Source organism: Pollicipes pollicipes, unplaced genomic scaffold (genome assembly GCF_011947565.3).
Source record: "Pollicipes pollicipes isolate AB1234 unplaced genomic scaffold, Ppol_2.1 Scaffold_4219;HRSCAF=4965_pilon_pilon_pilon, whole genome shotgun sequence".
Taxonomy (NCBI): domain Eukaryota; kingdom Metazoa; phylum Arthropoda; class Thecostraca; order Pollicipedomorpha; family Pollicipedidae; genus Pollicipes; species Pollicipes pollicipes.
This window is the reverse complement of record NW_023596448.1, coordinates 35,764,658-35,782,951: the sequence shown is the minus strand read 5'-3', so window position 1 is coordinate 35,782,951 and position 18,294 is coordinate 35,764,658.

Below are 18,294 nucleotides of genomic sequence, written 5' to 3'. Positions count from 1 at the left end.
CAGCCCATACCTGCTAAAGGTTATATATATATATATATATATATATATATATATATATATATATATATATATTTATACTGGAATCGCGCGATCGGATGGTAGGGGTCAGGGCTCACACAACAAGCACTGCTTAGCGTGGGCGCTGATCCCCAAAATCCATCCATTCAAAGTGTTCGGATCAAAATTCCAAAACAAAGAAAAAAGAGCAACTAGCGAGCTAAACCTAAAAAAGCTAACCAAGACGACTCCAGCCCATCCCGCCACGGCCGGGTGGATCGGGAAGCTTGCGTTCTAAGCAACTGAACCATCGGGACCAAATGACCGTGTGATAAGGAATTCGTTTGGTTGCGTTTTAGGCGTAAGAAATGCTCTAAGATGTGCACTACAGGCTGGTCTACTCCGCGTATCGAAGTGAGAAAAAATCTGGCCCAAAGGATTGCAATGCTCGTGTAAGTTGCTGTCTGCGTGACTGCGGGACCTTGGCGCAACCAAAGGGTGGCAGTGTTTATGGTCCCCCCCCCCTCCATATGTTCGCCGGATTACTGTCGTTTGGGAAGTTGCTTTTAGGCAGCACCAACTATCACGCGATTTGTGACCGAGCGAGCGTATTCATGTGATCCACCACAGAAATATATCAGCCGCATGTGAATGACACCGAAGTACATGCGGAGCATACGGAGCGGAAGAGCATACGTGTTTGAAAGTTTGTGTTCAGAGTCCAGTCGATAGATAGTCCAGTCGAAGAGATACGAGCCGCGCTCTGTGATATGAAAGATCAGAGCTGTTGTGGGATAATACCAGCAATTTGATTTCCAGTTCTAAGCGAAAATGCCTAATCAGGTAAGAAGTGTTCACTGTTGCAACCGCCCACTCACCTAATTTATTATCATGGTCCTAACATAGTATACTATGTCAATGTTCCGCACCCAGTCTGATGTGTTATGCTAAAAATTGCAGAAACACAACGAGATCTGACGACAAGACACTAAAATACCTTTTACAGTCGACGTTTATCACGAATCTTATTAGTGGCTTAAGGCTCCCGAATGTGCTTTCGCGCGCCACTGCTGTCTCCTGGCCCCTTTGTCAGCTCCAGTTCGTTGCCGCGACTCCCACGTGACCAGCTGGCGATCGTTCAGGAACGCGTCGGGCCCGGCTGGGCGGTGCCCGGCTCCACCAAGTTCAAGGTCACCTTGACCGTCCATGGTTCACGGCCAGACGCTCGGACCGTCGGCGAAGGGGCGGCGGTCAGCGCCAGCTGATAGATTCTTCTCACGGTCGCCCGCGGCGGAAGGGATGGAACATCTCGCCGATGGCCCGGGGACGGAGACCACACCCAGGCTCTGTCACACACATACACACACACACACACACACACACACACACACACACACACACACACACACACACACACACACACACGCACACACGCACACACGCACACACGCACGCACGCACGCACGCACGCACGCACATAAACACTGGCAAAAGCTGTGGGCTGGTTACATTCGCTGTATGGGTGAATATTGGAATGCCGTAGGGAAGGCCTGTGACACCGTTGCGACCGCAGACAAGACGATTGCTGTCTAGATTGGTATAGATTAAAGAATGAATGCATTGCAAGATGCTTTTTACAGCGAACGGTCAGCTGGTTCGGCACCGAATCAGATGAAACGAAAGGAAATTAGGATAGGAATGCCATCCAGATGACTTCACGGTTACTTAAGATGGTAGACGTATTTATCTTCAACGTACCTTTTAAGTCTACAAACGGACCACAAGGTGTTCTTTAACGAGCATTAAGTTGAAAGAAACATCCTGTGAGCTTTACTCAGCCATCACGGCTTCCTTTTTTTGTATGGCAACAGAAGCTGAACGCGATCGGTTAGAGCACGTAAGAACGGAAGGAACTGCAAGAGTCCGAGACATCTTCTACGACTACAACTCCGTGTCGTTCCACGCAAAAACAGCATGCTCTATTGCTCTCTGCCGTACTTCCATGCATTCCCCACCTTGAATCTGGAAACAGGTTTCACAGTGCATTGCCCCGTCCCATTGCGGGCCACAAAAAGGTCACTAAATTGCATACCTCTGACATAAGGAGGCGCTGTTACCATGCTCCCCGTTCACACACATGTTTTTGCCGTGCCTGGGGTTAATGGCTGTATGAAGTGGGGGTGGGAACTCGAGGTCGAAACTATGACCCCCGTCTGATAAGTCATCTGGAAAGCTGGCCTACTGCAATGCAGAATAATACGACTTGCCGTCGAATGCGTTGAGAGAACGTGTTATGTGGTCAGGCGGCGATTACTCGAACGCCACAGCCAGAATCCATTTCGTGTCGAGGGTCAAGTGAGCAGAAGTCAGGAAAAAGTTTCTCCCGGGTGGAATGGCCGCGCAGACTTATCGGTGCCAATATGCATTACTATAAACCATTGCATTCATTCAGATCGTAGCCAGATCATTCAAGCTCGTCGATATTTTTTTTCAAAGTCCTGTCTACGCTCCTTAAATGCACGATGTGCGAACTACTGATCAAAATAGCAAAATTTCGCTACTTAATAAATAAAATACCCGATACGTCATCGTTTGAGTAAGTCATACAACTGTTTCATGACGTCAGAGTCGATGCCAGAGTTCTCGCGCCTCAAACCTGCCACTGTAGTGGACGGTGTACCTCACTTGACCTACTTCTACGCGTCGCAAGATGGCGTTGTTAGTCTATGCGTGTTACTTTAGCATATGAGCGTTGTTTGCGTGTGTTTTGGCCTTTCCTTGTGGTGTTCTTATATATTTGTCTATGACGACATCTTCCTTACTTACATTTGCAGTTTTCTTCAGGCGTTATTTAATTTTCAGCCTAAGCGTCGTCATATCTAGTAGTTGTCCAAATGTCTGTGCCACAGATGAGAACACGTTGTTCATGATCGAAACATACAACCGGCAGCGCAATTTGCCTTTTATCGTCCGATAACTTGGTGCCGCAACACCTTAAACACAAATGGTTAAGATACCATGTTTTTCTTGACCATGGACACAACATAGCCAATCAGGTGGGGTCTTTCAGGTGGACTAAAACAAGCGCAAGCAGTGCTATGGTGTAGAATCTTTTTTAAATATTCAACAGGCAATTCGTGAAAGGGTACCCTTACCCGTACCCGTACCGGATGTGTATTCCACATCTATAGCAAACGCAACCCGTTGCGCATTCGAGGTGAGCACGCACACGATGGCTTATTTAACCCGGTAAGTCCTCAACCTCAAAAATACTTAATAGCAAGAGATTCTGGTGTATCAGATATGCTGATAAACATTGGTCACTAGCACGCGTAAATTTTGCTAATCTCGGTCGCAATCTCTCTCTCTCTCTCTCTCTCTCTCTCTCTCTCTCTCTCTCTCTCTCTCTCTCTCTCTCTCTCTCTCTCTATCTCTCTTTCTCTCTCTCTCTCTCTCTCTCTCTCTCTCTCTCTCTCTCTCTCTCTCTCTCTCTCTCTCTCTCTCTCTCTCTCTCTCTCTCTTTCTCCCTCACGAAAGGCATGTATATAAGTTTTTATATTGCATTTTTGTAGATCCAGAGGAAAAGCGCAATTCTGAAAAAGCACAAATTGGCTTTGGAATCGAGGATGGGCGCCAGGCGATCATCTCTATAAGCTTTGGTAAAAGTTTATTATTAACCATGCAGGAATACTCTAGGAAACCGATTTCAAAGCCAATATGACCTCCACATATCTGCGGAAAATTCCTATGCCATACAAAATGGTGGATCGATTGAAACATTGACATATTTGCATTTTGTATCGGCTGCTGCGTCACCAACTAATGCAGCGCCACGAAGCAAATTATCTGTACCAGCTGTTATCCGCCATATTCTTTCCCCTTTGTTTGTACATTTGCAAGTATTGGAAATGAAAAGTTAGCCATTGCGTAACTTGGGGAACAAAGAAGATAATCCAACTAAATGCATGCGTCGACCTGTACAGCTTACTGCAGAAGAAAATATAATCTGGCCTCATGCATTATGTGAGCGTTTACTTTCTGCAAAAAATAGAGAATTGATGAAGGTATCGCGCATCTGTTCAGGAACGACTCTTTGACCCCGCACAAATTAGCTGTAATTGAGTGATGTTGATATGTTGATGAATGCTATGAATTGATGAACGGTATGGCGCTGAGTGGAAAGGGACGCGCTACAAGACACCTATTTCACCCCATTGTTTTACCCGTGACTAAACCAGTGTATGATGAAACGACGTTATTGACCTTAGGATGCAACACGCTCCACCTATTCTTTGCAGAATGTGAGTCCAGCATACGAATTATAGATGGTGCCGTAATCATCGAGACAATTACCCGCGACTGTTCTAAATTGGATTTTACAATGCCGCCTCTCAGGTACCGTGGGTGACAAGATGGGGCGGCTGGGTGTCATCTTGCATGTGCACGTGCGCTACTTGGCGCTCCGATTTCAAATATAAACGCGTGGCCGGAGGCCCGTACACTAGACCACTTACCACTGGCTGTGTCGGTCCTAACCGAGAGTTATAGGATGCACTCGACACCTGGCGGTAATTGTAAAAAGCTATCAATACCGCTCAGCTGCTAGGTGGCGTTACTGCAGAACTTATTCGCACGATATCAACCTATCGCGGGGTATGCGGTGCTACGTTTGGGGCGACACGAATGAACAGGCGTAAATAACACTGTGGTGCCTATCTAAGGGTTTGATGCCGGTGAAACTTCACATCTCTTCGGATCAGTTTCTCACCGGTACCCCGTCTCACCCCTCGCCATGTCTGTCTCGACGTTTTCCAGGCGCAGCCAAACCGCCAAACATTCGCAAAGGTAGGTGTACACAGCGAGAACCGAATTGGGTGAAATGTGTTTGGCCATTCCCTTTGCATTGTTTATGAGCTCACGGTGTCTTGGGATCTTAAGCGACGGCAGACTGGATAAAGGCTACAGCCTCACTGTTGAAGGGCATAAAATCATCTGCAGGGGATATGTGCCGCGTCTCGTTCAATTGTCATGTCCCATGCCATCGTTATTATGGAAGCCAGATGGGATGTTATTCTGAAACCAAAAAATCCATGGCTTATCGGCCTCTGCTATTGGTTCCGTTGAGATCGTAGCATCCAGTCCAAAACATCGCAACATGCACCTTATTATGCACTGAAAATAACTTCGTCCGGCCAACATGGCGGTCTGCGGGCTGCCACGGTCCGTGAAACCAGGGATTGAGATCCAAGGTCGGGTTTGATGGTATCTTAGACTTAAGTTTCTCTGTTTGGTTTGGCGTTTCTCTGAATGAACAAAACGTAGCCATCGGCCTGTTGAGTAAGTATGCTGGACGACTAAGGCTCCAAGAACGCTTCCTACCGCTGACGCTCTCAGGGGAGGCTCCTAGGGAGGCCTCCTCTGGACCAAGACCGCCACCTTGCCATCAGTCAGCAAGCCCTGTGTCGGCCAATGTCAACCCTCGGCTGCTACCCGTGGCGTCATTATGCTATTTTATGGGGAGCGAGAACCATGCGTCTTGTGCAGTGGCCTTGTATGCCAATTATAAGCCGATAATGGCCTCACATGGTTCCGTGCCTCCAACCCAATCAGCCCATTCTTGGGTCGACGGGGAGGTCAGGGTCTCAGCCACAGTCTCCGTCTGGTGGCGGCCTCAATGCCAATCACATGCTGTTGATCGTGCGAGTTACCTTTGTACAGAATCCATTTAGGCAGCATGTATCCACTCGTTGAGCGGGCCTATGCGCCATAACGTAGCGTGGCAGAGTTGGGCGTTTTTCGTTGAAGGTGGGCATCGGGGATGGCTACAGTCCAAATCTTTATTTTCACGCACAGCTTCCACGTGGTGGGCTATGGAATGGATACGGCGCGTGCCCACGCCTAAATTCATTTCATCTGCTATGTTTGTTTGTCGTGTAGTCGGTACGAAAGCCACGATGTTGACGGTATTTCACGAGGTCCAGCTGGTGAAAGGATGACTGCGTCACTACGGAAGAAGTCTTATGAAAACGGGGTGATGCGCGCATGCACTGATTCACGCTACTCATTCCCATTCACATTGTTTGCTCGCTTGCACATTTGAGACCAAAAACAATCGATCCCACAGATTTCATTTTTGATGACACTGATCAACGTTGCGTAAACAAAACAATTGAGAATAGTTAACTAGAAGCCGCTTACATTGTTTTACACGTGAGTACTATCCGACTTTAAGGTGTGAGTTTTTCCGTGCAGGACTCAAAGATCTTCCAATTTATTCCATTCTATTCGACTCTGACGTACAATTTCAAATCCGAATTCCCTGTCATGAGATTCAAATCCCAAACACATGAAACTCTCAGAGCTAATATGGAGCTGTGACACCACAACTGCAGCATGGTGAGGTACTTTAGATAGTTTCGATATCTAGCATACAAGATGAGGTGTTACAGCACGCTGCACACTACATGCACAATTTCTTTAGCCTAAACAGCGTGATTTCAGTGTCTCAGAAAACAACACAGCGGTTTGGTATCTTCAAGACACGACCTCATAATTTCAAATCCAACATGCCAAACCCTAAACTGAATGCATACCAACGACACATACAACGTTGAAAAACGGCATTCATTAAGCCAGGAAGTGTATTGAAGCGCTATCTGATGAAGAAGGCTGATAGGCAGTTGGGCAATGTCCGCAATATTGGGGTAGTTGCAGCACTACAATATGGGGAAGCATCGTGAAGGGACCTCAGCTACCGAGCCCTGCCCGCCTTTAGCCTAGGCACTTATTTACGTTTTGTGCGGGCACTCAGGTGCGGCTCCCGCCAGTACCGCGCTTAAGCCACCTCAAGGCTGACGGCCGCGGCTCGCTCCGGAGGCGGCCGCGCCACTGAGAGAAGTCAGGATGAAGCGCTGGTTGTGGTAGAAAAGGTTGGAATTGAACTAAACTGACCTTGTCTACTACTTAACTTTTTGTTTATTTGCCAGCTTATTTGTCTACGGCTGCCGTAACTGTGCGAGGTATCCTCGATTGTGGTACATCCTGCGACATACTTGCCTATTTGCCGAGCAAATCATCCCGCGCCACATCAGCCACCACCCCGCGCCACATCAGCCACCATCCAGCGTCACGGTCACCACCAGGCGCATGGCCGTGGTTGATATGTGTCGCGCCGCTGATGTCAAGTACATCTGATACGTTCGCTTGTCATTTGTCAAGGCTGCTTGGGCCTACCGTGACAGGTTTATGTTAGCCTGCTAACTGAATGCTAGCCACAGTGTTTTATGATAATAGAGCCTGTACGAGGCCTTTCTCTGACATTTAATCGTAGTGAAATAAGCAGCTACTCTGTCTGTGACGTCACAAGTGGGGACGGGAGCCTGTTGTCTCAACCTTCTTGCAGTCTTGCGTTTTCCCCCTGCCGACGAGGACGACTTTATTGTTGTAATAGTTTGACCTCCCAAAGGAAACGATCTTGCCACCTGGGTACTAGTGCCCCCCTCACCGAACATTTCCGAGTCCCCTCTGGGATCAAATTTTGATAACTCCCTGCCCGTTGCCTGCCAAGACAGCTATACACCTGGGTAGGTGATAATGCTCATGGCACAAGTTAAAACGACAGTGACCATTTCCGGGGCAAGTTAGAGCTTCAGAACGCTGCTGATTATGGCAACTTAAAGCTTGCGTAATTTCGAAAATAGGGCATCTTGCTAACATGATGTGTATCTTGCCAGTGAGCAGTGTAGCACCTTTTGACCACGTGGAAAAATCAAAGGTAACGACTCTATCAGCTGTTTTGTGAAGCACTTGTCATCTGTATGAAATGTAAGGATGTTTGTTTTCCTTATGTGTGCTGGTGCGCTCTTGCAAATTATGGATAAGACAGAACATACCTATGTTGTGGTGTTAAAGCAGTAGTACTAGCCTCATTCCTCGGAGAAAAATCAGGAGAGTGGAGGTATAGTTGGGTTGATATTTCAGTAACATACTTTTTTCGAAACAATAGCAGAAGCTTTGCTTAGCTTTGTCTATGCGTTTGTCTTTGTCTTCCGCTATTGTTTCGATAAAGGCATGCTGCCGAAATATCAACCCAACTATATCTTTATTCTCCTGGTTTTTCTCCGAGGAATGAGGCTAATACTACTGTCTTATTTATATGAAAAAGATGCCTCGCTAATGCACTGAACAACTTACGCAATGCTGTGAAGTTCAATAACTATCTGCTTGAAGACTGCAAAAATATTGTTCTTTGTTAAACGTCGAAAATGTCAAATGTCAAAAAGCACACCAGCGGGTAATTATTTCCCCTGCTTCTAAAAATTGTGTCATAAGGGTTACCGATTAGGAGATAAAACACCTCACTTGGAAAAGCACTCGACTTCAATGTGGAATGCCGCGGTTCCCCCCCCCCCCCCCCACCCCCACCCCCTCACCCTCCCCCGTTGACGCTATAACCTTAAGGCACGCATCCGTCCTTCACCTCCGCGACGTTGTGCACCGAGCAATCCTCAGTGGGTTTGAGCTTTTGGTGACAATCTCAAATTGAACGGGATTAGTCATGCCCTCCCGTTACCCACCCGTTACACCAGCACTTCGTTTCTCTATTATGGAAAAGTTTCAGTGCACCTTATACATAAAGTTACACTTTGGCGTTCATAAATGTAAAAGAAGTGTGAAAGGTGATAATTATGAGTAATAGAAGCGCAACCAGTAACAATATGCCGCATTTCTTGCGTCTCCTCGAACTTTCACGAACATCATACCCACACCCGTACCCATACCAGTAATTTTCGGAAAATTTGCACCAAACCCACTCGTCACCCCTCCACATTAGCATCCATGACCCATGAAGTTATATAATGGTGTTCCCAATAATCCGCACGGAGAGGATGTAAACATTAGCGTTCTTTGAAACATTCTTACCTTTGTTCTCGTCGAGCGGCTCTGAGTGGAGTGGTAATATAAAGGGCATCATCAAAGCACTTGGTCATAAGCAGGCTCAGCTTAGATTAAAGCCGCATCAGATGAAATCTTGGAATTCGCGTCACGCAAAACCAGAAAGTTATTGCGTGTCAGTTCGACCATACCTGCATATGACTTTTCGCCCGCATTACCTAAAGACTGCTATGCACTGTTCCTAAAAATTTCACATCTCCGAAATAGAAAGCACTGAAGACATGTTTTTGTGTCAAAACACGCCCAAAGCATGCCTCAGACGCTAGTGAAAATTTTTGGGGCGATTACGAGACGTGCCGGAGAGATATTGTCAGAAAAAACTTATGTGGGGAATGTTGACTATGAAAGCTTAGGTGACTTTCCATTATTCTTTGGAGGTAAGCTGTGACATGGTTGACCAAAGCCAGCTTTATTCTGTGGACATACCGAGGTTACATTTAGGCGTCTAAAGTAGGTTTAGACTTCGTTCAATTCGATCTAACAAGACAACCGCAAGAGGTGACCATCCGGGGAAAAGTGGGAGACTCGGTGTGTTTCTTTAGTGAGGAAATAGTTGTGGATTTGTAACCACCAATGACCAGAGGCTTTTTGTCGCATTTCACAAATCTAAACCGTAAGTCTCGTAAATCTGCAACTTTTTTCATCACTAATTTTCGCCCCACCAGCGGACGTCAGAAGTGTGGGATTTTACGAAATAGCTTTGGAATGGTTTCGAGTACGGCGCTCAAAATTTTAGCGGGCATGTACTGTGTAAACATCCTCTTCACATATTGTGTGTGCACATTTTAAGTTGATGATCTTAACGAAGATGATTGGTGACCTCCGTCTCAATTTCATATCGCATGCCACTTAGCCAAAGCGACCCGAACCCACCCCGCCACGGAATAGGCGGATCGGAAGGGAGCCACGACGGGCTTAGTTCGAAAGTGACACGGGAAATGCGCCCCCAAGAACGTTTCTGGATAATTTTCCTACTTGCATAATTGTGAAGCGTCGACATTTGTGACCAATTGTGACCTTTTGAAAGAAATACAACTTGGTCACTGTTGGGACAAATGTCACAACAGTGGGAGATCTTCCTCATGCTGTTTTCCCTTATCGACGTGGCTTGTTTCAGTCGGGAAATAACCTAATGGGTCAAGGAAACAATGGCCCTCACCTGTTTTTGTCTGATGTGTCATTGCAGAAGTCAACCGGACAAAGTCCTTTGGTGGTCATCTGATAGAGGTTTCCAGTGGCTCCTCAACGTTAATTTCTACTTTGTTGTACAGTTCTGGACATAACAGGTGTAGCAGGTGTGTAGGTGTGTAGGTGTATATGGCGTTATGCACACACACACACACACACACACACACACACACACACACACACACACACACACACACATATATATATATATATATATATATATATATATATATATATATATATATATATATATATATGTGTGTGTGTGTGTGTGTGTGTGTGTGTGTGTGTGTGTGTAGTAAAAAATTTGCGCCAGGGACAGCACCCGCCAGAATCATTTATGTAATTTTCAACGTTTGGATACCTTGACCATCATCAGGACGACCGCAATGGTAAAGTGCAATCGAGTTACAATAAAATATTAGACCATTCAATCGACACCGCTCGACATGACAACGGCCAGAGTTACAATTAACCCGACCTCTCTGCGCATAAACAGGGCGAATTGAAAAATACAAAAAAATCACGCGACAAACTATCTTTATGATTCCATACGAAAAAGGCTACCTTATAATTGCAAAGGATATGCGGACCCCATGATATTCAATGGCGGCTTTTGTTCGTGAGCAAGAAGTGATTCTAAAGTCCTAAGATCGAGAAAATTTTTGCGGCCTCCTAATACGGATTTTTTTTAGTGTTTAAGTGAGTGTCACACGCAAATGAATGGTTTCGGATGGGCAAAGGGCCTGTGTTAGCCGGAATGCTACCTGTACAGTTAGACCGCCCCAAATGTTGCCACACCCTGCAATGCAAGTAACGAAGGGTTGAACCCATGTAAGATGCTTTAAGCGAAGCACAACAAAATATATAAATGACTAGAGACAGAGCATTTGGAAAGCTTGCCTTCTAACCTAGAGAAAGATTCAGCAGTAAAATAGTTTACGTCTATGATTCTAGGCGACAGAGAAGGGTAAAAAACCCTGTAGCACGTTTCCAAGTTATTTTTCCAGTTATATCAACTTTTTCAAAATTTGGCCAAACCTTTTCCAAAAAATGGCAAGACCGAGTATTTATTTAGTCTCGGCTTCATGAACGGTGGGAGCTTGACACATGTTGCATCTGAGAAGCTCTACTAAACTAAGAACGATTGAAAGTGGGAAACCGTTTGCCTGAAAGAGTGATCTGAGCGATCAAGTTCGGAACAAAAGAGTTTGTAGATGGAGCTTAAACGGATTTATAGTTAAAATTCAAGCTATGTTCTGTGAAAACAGTCCTGTAGCGATCTGTTTTCACTCAACATAGCTTGAAAGCTTCGGAGATGAATGAGAAAAAGCTGAGTCCAAGGCTAGTGCATGTGGGCTTTGTATAGACAGAGGTTTCAAATTCGCCCTGTGACTTTCTAATCCACACATCAAGGAAAGGCAAAGAGCTGATGTCATCCTTCTCATTCGTAAACTTTATGTTGGAATGTTAGATGCTAAGATGAGTGGGAAGCTGACCAAAATGTGACCTGTGCCGAAACAACATGAAGAAGTTGTTAATATATCGCCGATAAAGCACTGATCAAAAGCCAGGGGGCAGTTTGATAGCCAGTGCTTTTGGTGAAAGCACATCAATATATGAGCGCTTGGTCTGCCGCCGACTGATTCCATCCAGCACACAGCCCGCAAGCATGGCACATTGAAAAGTGGTCAAGTGGCCGGCGTACACGGGACTGCAAATTATTTCGGCAGATTTCATACCTTGTCAGTAACAACCAACAAGGCAGCTGGACAGCAAAAAACACACCATCCAGTCTCGCCGCAGAGTCCGCCTCTCATGCTGTCGATTCGCGAAACCAAATGGAGCCTGCGTATGGCGCCAGCCTCTCCATCAGCACCAACCGGCTTCAGCGTTGACACAGCACAAACAGATCAAGAGCAACACCACAGATCGGAGACTACTAGCGACTACAACGATATCAGAGCTGCAGTCGGCCATCGCCGCTCAGTCTTCTCAGGTCGTCCTGGTAGGGGACTCGAGCTCCGAAGTCAAAAGTAATCCGTCTGCGAAGGTTTGAATGTGTGACTACATCTGTCATCATTGAACTGTTTTCGCCGCTGACTTTGTGCACAGAAATTTACTATCAAGCCACCCACATATAGAACTGGTGATTGCCGCCCTTTGGACCTTGCCGGCTTCATCCCTGATGCGTGTCGTAGAGACCGGGGTATAGCGGTCAGGCGTGATGACGCATGCGAACCGTAGTGGGAATTCTTCTCCACTGAAATATGAAAACCATTTTGGGCCTTCCCACGTGCTCCCCGCCCTTGTACAGCGCCCATTGCCCATTAGTAGCCCCATATCAAACCTCGTGTGTGCCAACGCAGAGACGCCGAACGCAGCGGCGATCTTGAAGCCTACAGTGAGCTGAACACTCCAGCTAAACGAGCCGTATGAAGAGACACGCAAAACGCCGTCACGTACCTCGCAAGTGGCGCACCCAGGTCAGCGCTGTACCTCAAAATGCACCGTGCTAGACCTGTGGCGCTCTGTGGCCTGCGGCTCTGTGGCCTGGTCAGAGCCTCTGGCGCTCTGCGAAAACTTCGAAGGATGTTTTTTCAAACCCAAATTTAAAGTCGCATCTTATCCGATAGTCCTGCTTCGTGCTGAAACACAAATTGTGGTAAACCCAAAGGTAAGCACGGACAGGTCTTCTCAACGCGTATTAGGCAACGCGTATTTCTTCACATGCAAAATTGATCACAAACATCCCAGTGCATGCTGATTTATTATGCTGCGTTTGCGCGTATACGCATGTAACCGCTTGCCATTTATTCCATGTCTTTCTTCTAATATTTCCTTTTGTCGTGCCACACCTTCGCATACGCAGCTTTCTGGGGCACATTTATCAGCATACACGACGAATCGCATTGTTTTCTCCCCGCACTCAATTGTTCGTATCACATTTTTTCGTGCGTTTCTTTGTGCGTCAAACTGCGCTTCACCGTGCTTTTTGTCCAGAAGTGCCCCTGGAAAATTATCCTTAAGTAAAATTCCGTGGCAGCGTGCCTAGGCGGAGCGTTGTTTTTTGTAGTCAAGATGTCCTAGGGTCGAGTTGGCGTAAAAATTATCAATGAAAAATCTAACATCACGATAAATTATTGCTGGTCAAAACACACCCAACGCCTTGCGGAGATCCCTTCCGATCCAATTCCGGAGCCCTGCTGCGCGTTCCCGCATTACGGGGTCGCCTATTGGCTGGTTCCAGCTGGGTAAGAAGGGGTCTTCAAAGGGGTGAAAAGTGCCCTTTCTGTCACCGACTAAAGTCTGTCAAGATTCTGTAACCGATGAAACTGTCACCTGAAACCAAATTGCTCAGAAAACGTTGTAATATAACTCTAAATGCAATACACCACAAAACAAAAACAAATGAAATGCAGTGCGGCGTGGCCAACAAACATTTTCGTTTCGCGAGTTCATTTGCACTTAAGTATCATTTGCTGGCCATCAAACACTAAATGACGGTTGAGACTTATTTAGTACAACTATCAGAAAAAGGCATACTCGACAGAACCAGCCTTGGCACGTGTAGTTTCCTATTCAGCTTGGGGGGGGGGGGGGATGGAGGGATGGTGCCTCCTAGCTGGGAAATAAAATTTCCTATTTTTGAACTATTTTTCCATTATTTTCCATTAATCATAATTTCTAGGGCTCAGCCGCCCACAAGACTGATTTTGAGAGACCGTTTCCCCTGCACCCAACTCTGAAAAGGAGGTGTGTGAAATCTGGGGAGAAAACTACTTTAAGTGCATTGCGGAGGCCGACTCACCCTACGACACCTGAAACAAGATCGCTTTTGTTTTTGTTTTTTACGTCGTCGTATGATCAGCCGGAAGCTTCGGCGACCTTCGCTATGTGAGCATAATCATTGCCGGCGCAGAACTCGCACTTCCAAACATAATCCCAACTTATTAGTGCAAAACTCATCCCTCAACAGATGCAATTGGCGTTGGCTTCAACAGATGCAAACGATATCTCTGAACACCTCTAGGATCTTCATTTAGTTCTATATATAATATGATGACAATTAAAAGAGATTTATTTCACACCTGCCAACCGATTAGAAAGCTAAGTCTAAGGCGCTACGGGCAGTGTGAGAGCGTTACACCAGCGATGCTACGCATTTTACCTCAAAGCCGCTGCTCTTCTTAGCAGCAGAAAGCCCCGAATGAATTCTTGACATCTGTCGCTCCAATGTCCTCCCGTTGACCTCTGGATCTACAGGTCGGGTTTTTACAAACAGCAAGCCTCCTCGGTCGGCAGGGCTTTGTAGCGCTGTTCCAGGGACGCCCCCAACGGTAGGTTCTTAGAAAAGCCACACAGCGCGTTACAAAACTGTTGATCGGCATCGTGTTTCGGACCAGTTAACTTCTCACGACATGAACACAATCAAAGGCAGCCCACAGCCTTGCAATGAACCCAATTCATCATCGCGTGACGCACATTCGAGCCCATCTGTCTCAAATGGCACGACGCTTTAAAACGCTGAGCGGCAAGTTGATCACGTTCGTCGCAAGATGCTGCGGACAGCCACGATCCTTACGACTAGTAATATGCCTAGTTATATGTGTTTTATACTGTTTGATATTGGAAGTGAATTTTAGCTGAAAAATATGTGAAAGCACCGATCTAAGCAGCATTTGAAAAGCACTGTGTCACCACTGGTCTGTGACATCAGCAGACAGTATAGTTTGTACAACATTTCTGTCACATGCTAAAAATTATCGTGATTTAAGCTGCTATGTTTGGCAGCACGTTGTGGCGCAAGTTGCTCATACAGCGAAACGTCGACGCTTTCGACCTGTGCACTACACATGCTCACACTGTAAGCGTTAGCGAGCACTGACCAATACTAAGCCACACACCGAGATGAGTTTTGTCTAGCTGGGATGTTCTGTTGTAATATTGGCTGGTCTGTTGTACTTTGCTTGCATTTTCGCAACTTTGTCACCAGTGGGGTTGCAACAGTGGGGTTGTCGGTTTTAGTCACCGATCATATGCGGCGAATCAGAAGCTTTTTCACCTCAGGGGACTCATACCCCGCAGCTCCACATCATTAGGAAAGCAACAGACCCGGTGAACTTGGCGTGTTCCGATCCCCTAAGAAAGCCATATCCCGTTTCGGTTTCATCCATCTGACGTGTATCTCTTCTGACATGCTGCAGCTGACCTTTATTCCGTTCCTCTCCCTGTGCATTTTTCATTTTTGCACTTGACTTTTTGCCCTTTCACTTTTGTTTGTCGACTTATGCCACCGAATCGTGCACGAGGGACCGGTGCACGGCCTTTTATGGGTACGGGCGTGGCTTCCGCGATGTAAGCAGGTAGGTGGTAAGAACATAGATAGTCTATTGGTTGCACCATATTGGAAGCGTATCTTTAGTTATCGCGTATATACCTTGCCCTTTGCTGTATGCCTGTTCTGCAATTTTTCAGTTTTTATCAACTTGTTGCATAATAATTGGCTGTGTATACTAAAGCGTTCGTCTCGTGACCACATTATGCTATTTGTGACGTCACCAAATATGGTGGTATTCCATATTGTGCGTTGGCTTGGGTCTGTTTGCAAGCCCTGGGCATCTCACAACCCGACGGTTCCGGTACATTGTAGACGACAGGCTATGCTTTTTCCTGCATGAAGTACTGTCTTTTCAGTGAGATTACGTGGGAATTAGAGAGACACCTCACCGTGTACACCACAAAACCCACAGAAGAAATTCGCATGCTTGATTCATTTCCTCTTTTTCGAACTCATCGTGGATCAGCCGACAAAATGTCGATGGGATGATCACTAATAATACTTATCAGGCCGAAAGCTGTTGGAGGTGTGGATGGGCTGTGGTTTGACTGCTGATGACATCATTGCCAGTGGAATAGATACCATGTGAAGTGTAAAAACTTTTCATTTCAGTATTTTAAGTGATGTGACGAAACGTCCCATTCGCGGAAAGAACTCACAAGCCTTAAAACTTGTTGGTCGAAGATATTCTTCTGCACCTGCTAGCTTCTCAGGGTAAATTGATGAGTTTGGTGACATTTTCAACTGGTGTGTATTTGCTATAAACGTCTCAACTCGAAAGCGCCTGTAAAATAAATTCTGTGCAAGTTGTAGCACAGCATCTCTATGCGACACCAAAGGGCGTTATACTTTGCCGTCGAATTACATGCATGGTGTATCATCATTGTTGGCACCCATTTCCCTGCACGAGGCACCCATTTCTTTGCAAATTTTGCATTCGGATAAGTGAAGCAGCTTTTTCGACCTACCATATATTTGAAATAATGTGCTCCTGAGCTGATCGCGCAGCTTAGAGGGACAGGTAAAATGCCTCAAGACTCATGAAGAGCAAGCCACGTAGCGGAATGCAGACAACGCATTGCCTCTGACGTCATCAGCGTCAACAGATCAACTGCATGCAATGTTGGCTTCCAAGACCCCGCCAGCCACTTATAACATTTGATTAGCAGGTGTGAATACGTGAACAGAGGTTTGAAAAGCGCCATGTCGAGCTTGCAAACCTGGGCATGGCATGGCATTGCGACCTCAATTCAAGGTCAGATATACCGCTGGAATATATACATACACAAAAACAAAATGATCAATTCCTAAGGTTCAAAATATTATCTTTCCTGCGAAGTACCTAAAGGAATTTAGCGAGGACATTAAGTACGTAACCAGCGGATTATCAATCCCACTGATCAAGAACACATTTACGCAGCGCACGTGGCCTTCTTAGCATGGCCACTCCCCTAGCTTGATCCTCTCACGCCTGCATGAAATGTTCCAGTGACGTCGTATGCAAGAACCAAAATTGTAATATACGTTGATGTCGGATGAGGCGAAGTTACCGATTGGTTAGCACTTTCGACCCCCATGTGGGGGCATGGATTCGAATCTCGGCAGAGTCATGGCCCTTGCAAGCTAATATGACCTCCGCAGTTGCTGGCTCTCCATAAAACGGTATCCAACGACAAGTATCACGTTCCTATAAAACGGTCTCTTGATGCCACTTGATTGAAGCAGTCATAGGTGTAGCTATTAATTTTCGGTTGCCGTGTAATGCCGTATTGTACAGTACTAATCAGCATCAAGAAGAAGCTAATAGGTGGAGAATTATCAGGGATTGGTGCAATGCATTGTTCTGCACTGTTGCAGGAAAACGGTTCGCGTGCATCATCAGTTCGCAAGGACGCTCATGACTGCAGCGCACTCAAGTTAACAACCTGCGGTTAATTTCTAATCAAGAAGTGATCCATCCATGTTTACGCCTCGCGAAACTGTAAGCTTGTCCCAAGTATTTTGTAGCGGTTTGGGTCTGGTGGGATCGGCTCCTCACACGAAGTCCCCGGACTTTTTGCATGGCCTTTGCCAGCCGCTTTAAAGCTTGCCCGCCCGAAAAGCTTGCATCATTCGGAGCTGGGCGCTGCGCAGGACGACAAACTCGCGCCATTTGCCCTCCGTAGCTCTTTCGAGTTTGGCCGAACTCCAGTCAAGATAATCTTTTTAGAACATATCATTCTTGAGTTGCTCTTGTTGTTGATCAATGCGAGCTTGGGTGCTCTATTTCTTTGCAGACGGGATGTTCAAAATATATGTATGCGACGAAATACTCACACCCTTAAGTGTCGTCGCATGGTAGAGACGACGTCTGCTGATGGCACTTTCAAAGCTTTGCCGGCATCTGTGCGACCAATTCATCGGTCAAGTGATTCCAAGCGATTAAGCTGGTCACCTGATAGACCGTGAGGAAGCTCACGGTCGCCGTGTAATCAGTTTGGCCAGCTTAACCATTTTTCCATGTGAGCGTGGGAACGATTTGATCCTCCTTGAGTTTTCCTTACGTAATTGCCGATTTGACCACGTAAAGGGCTGACGTTTGTTGAAATCCCCGTTATCCATTTGACATATCACGACGAACTCGTGACAGCCTGCATTTAGCAGTCTTCTGGTGTGGTTAGTCAGGTGTCATGACGAATCACCGTCTTTTCAGGCGTGTACATTGGAAAGGACTTCCAACCGCCAAGAGCGTGCTTCAATGTTTTCAAGTCACAACATACTTTAATGCTATCCATTTGCCTTGTTCACTGAGGACTTTCGATCACCACATAAGA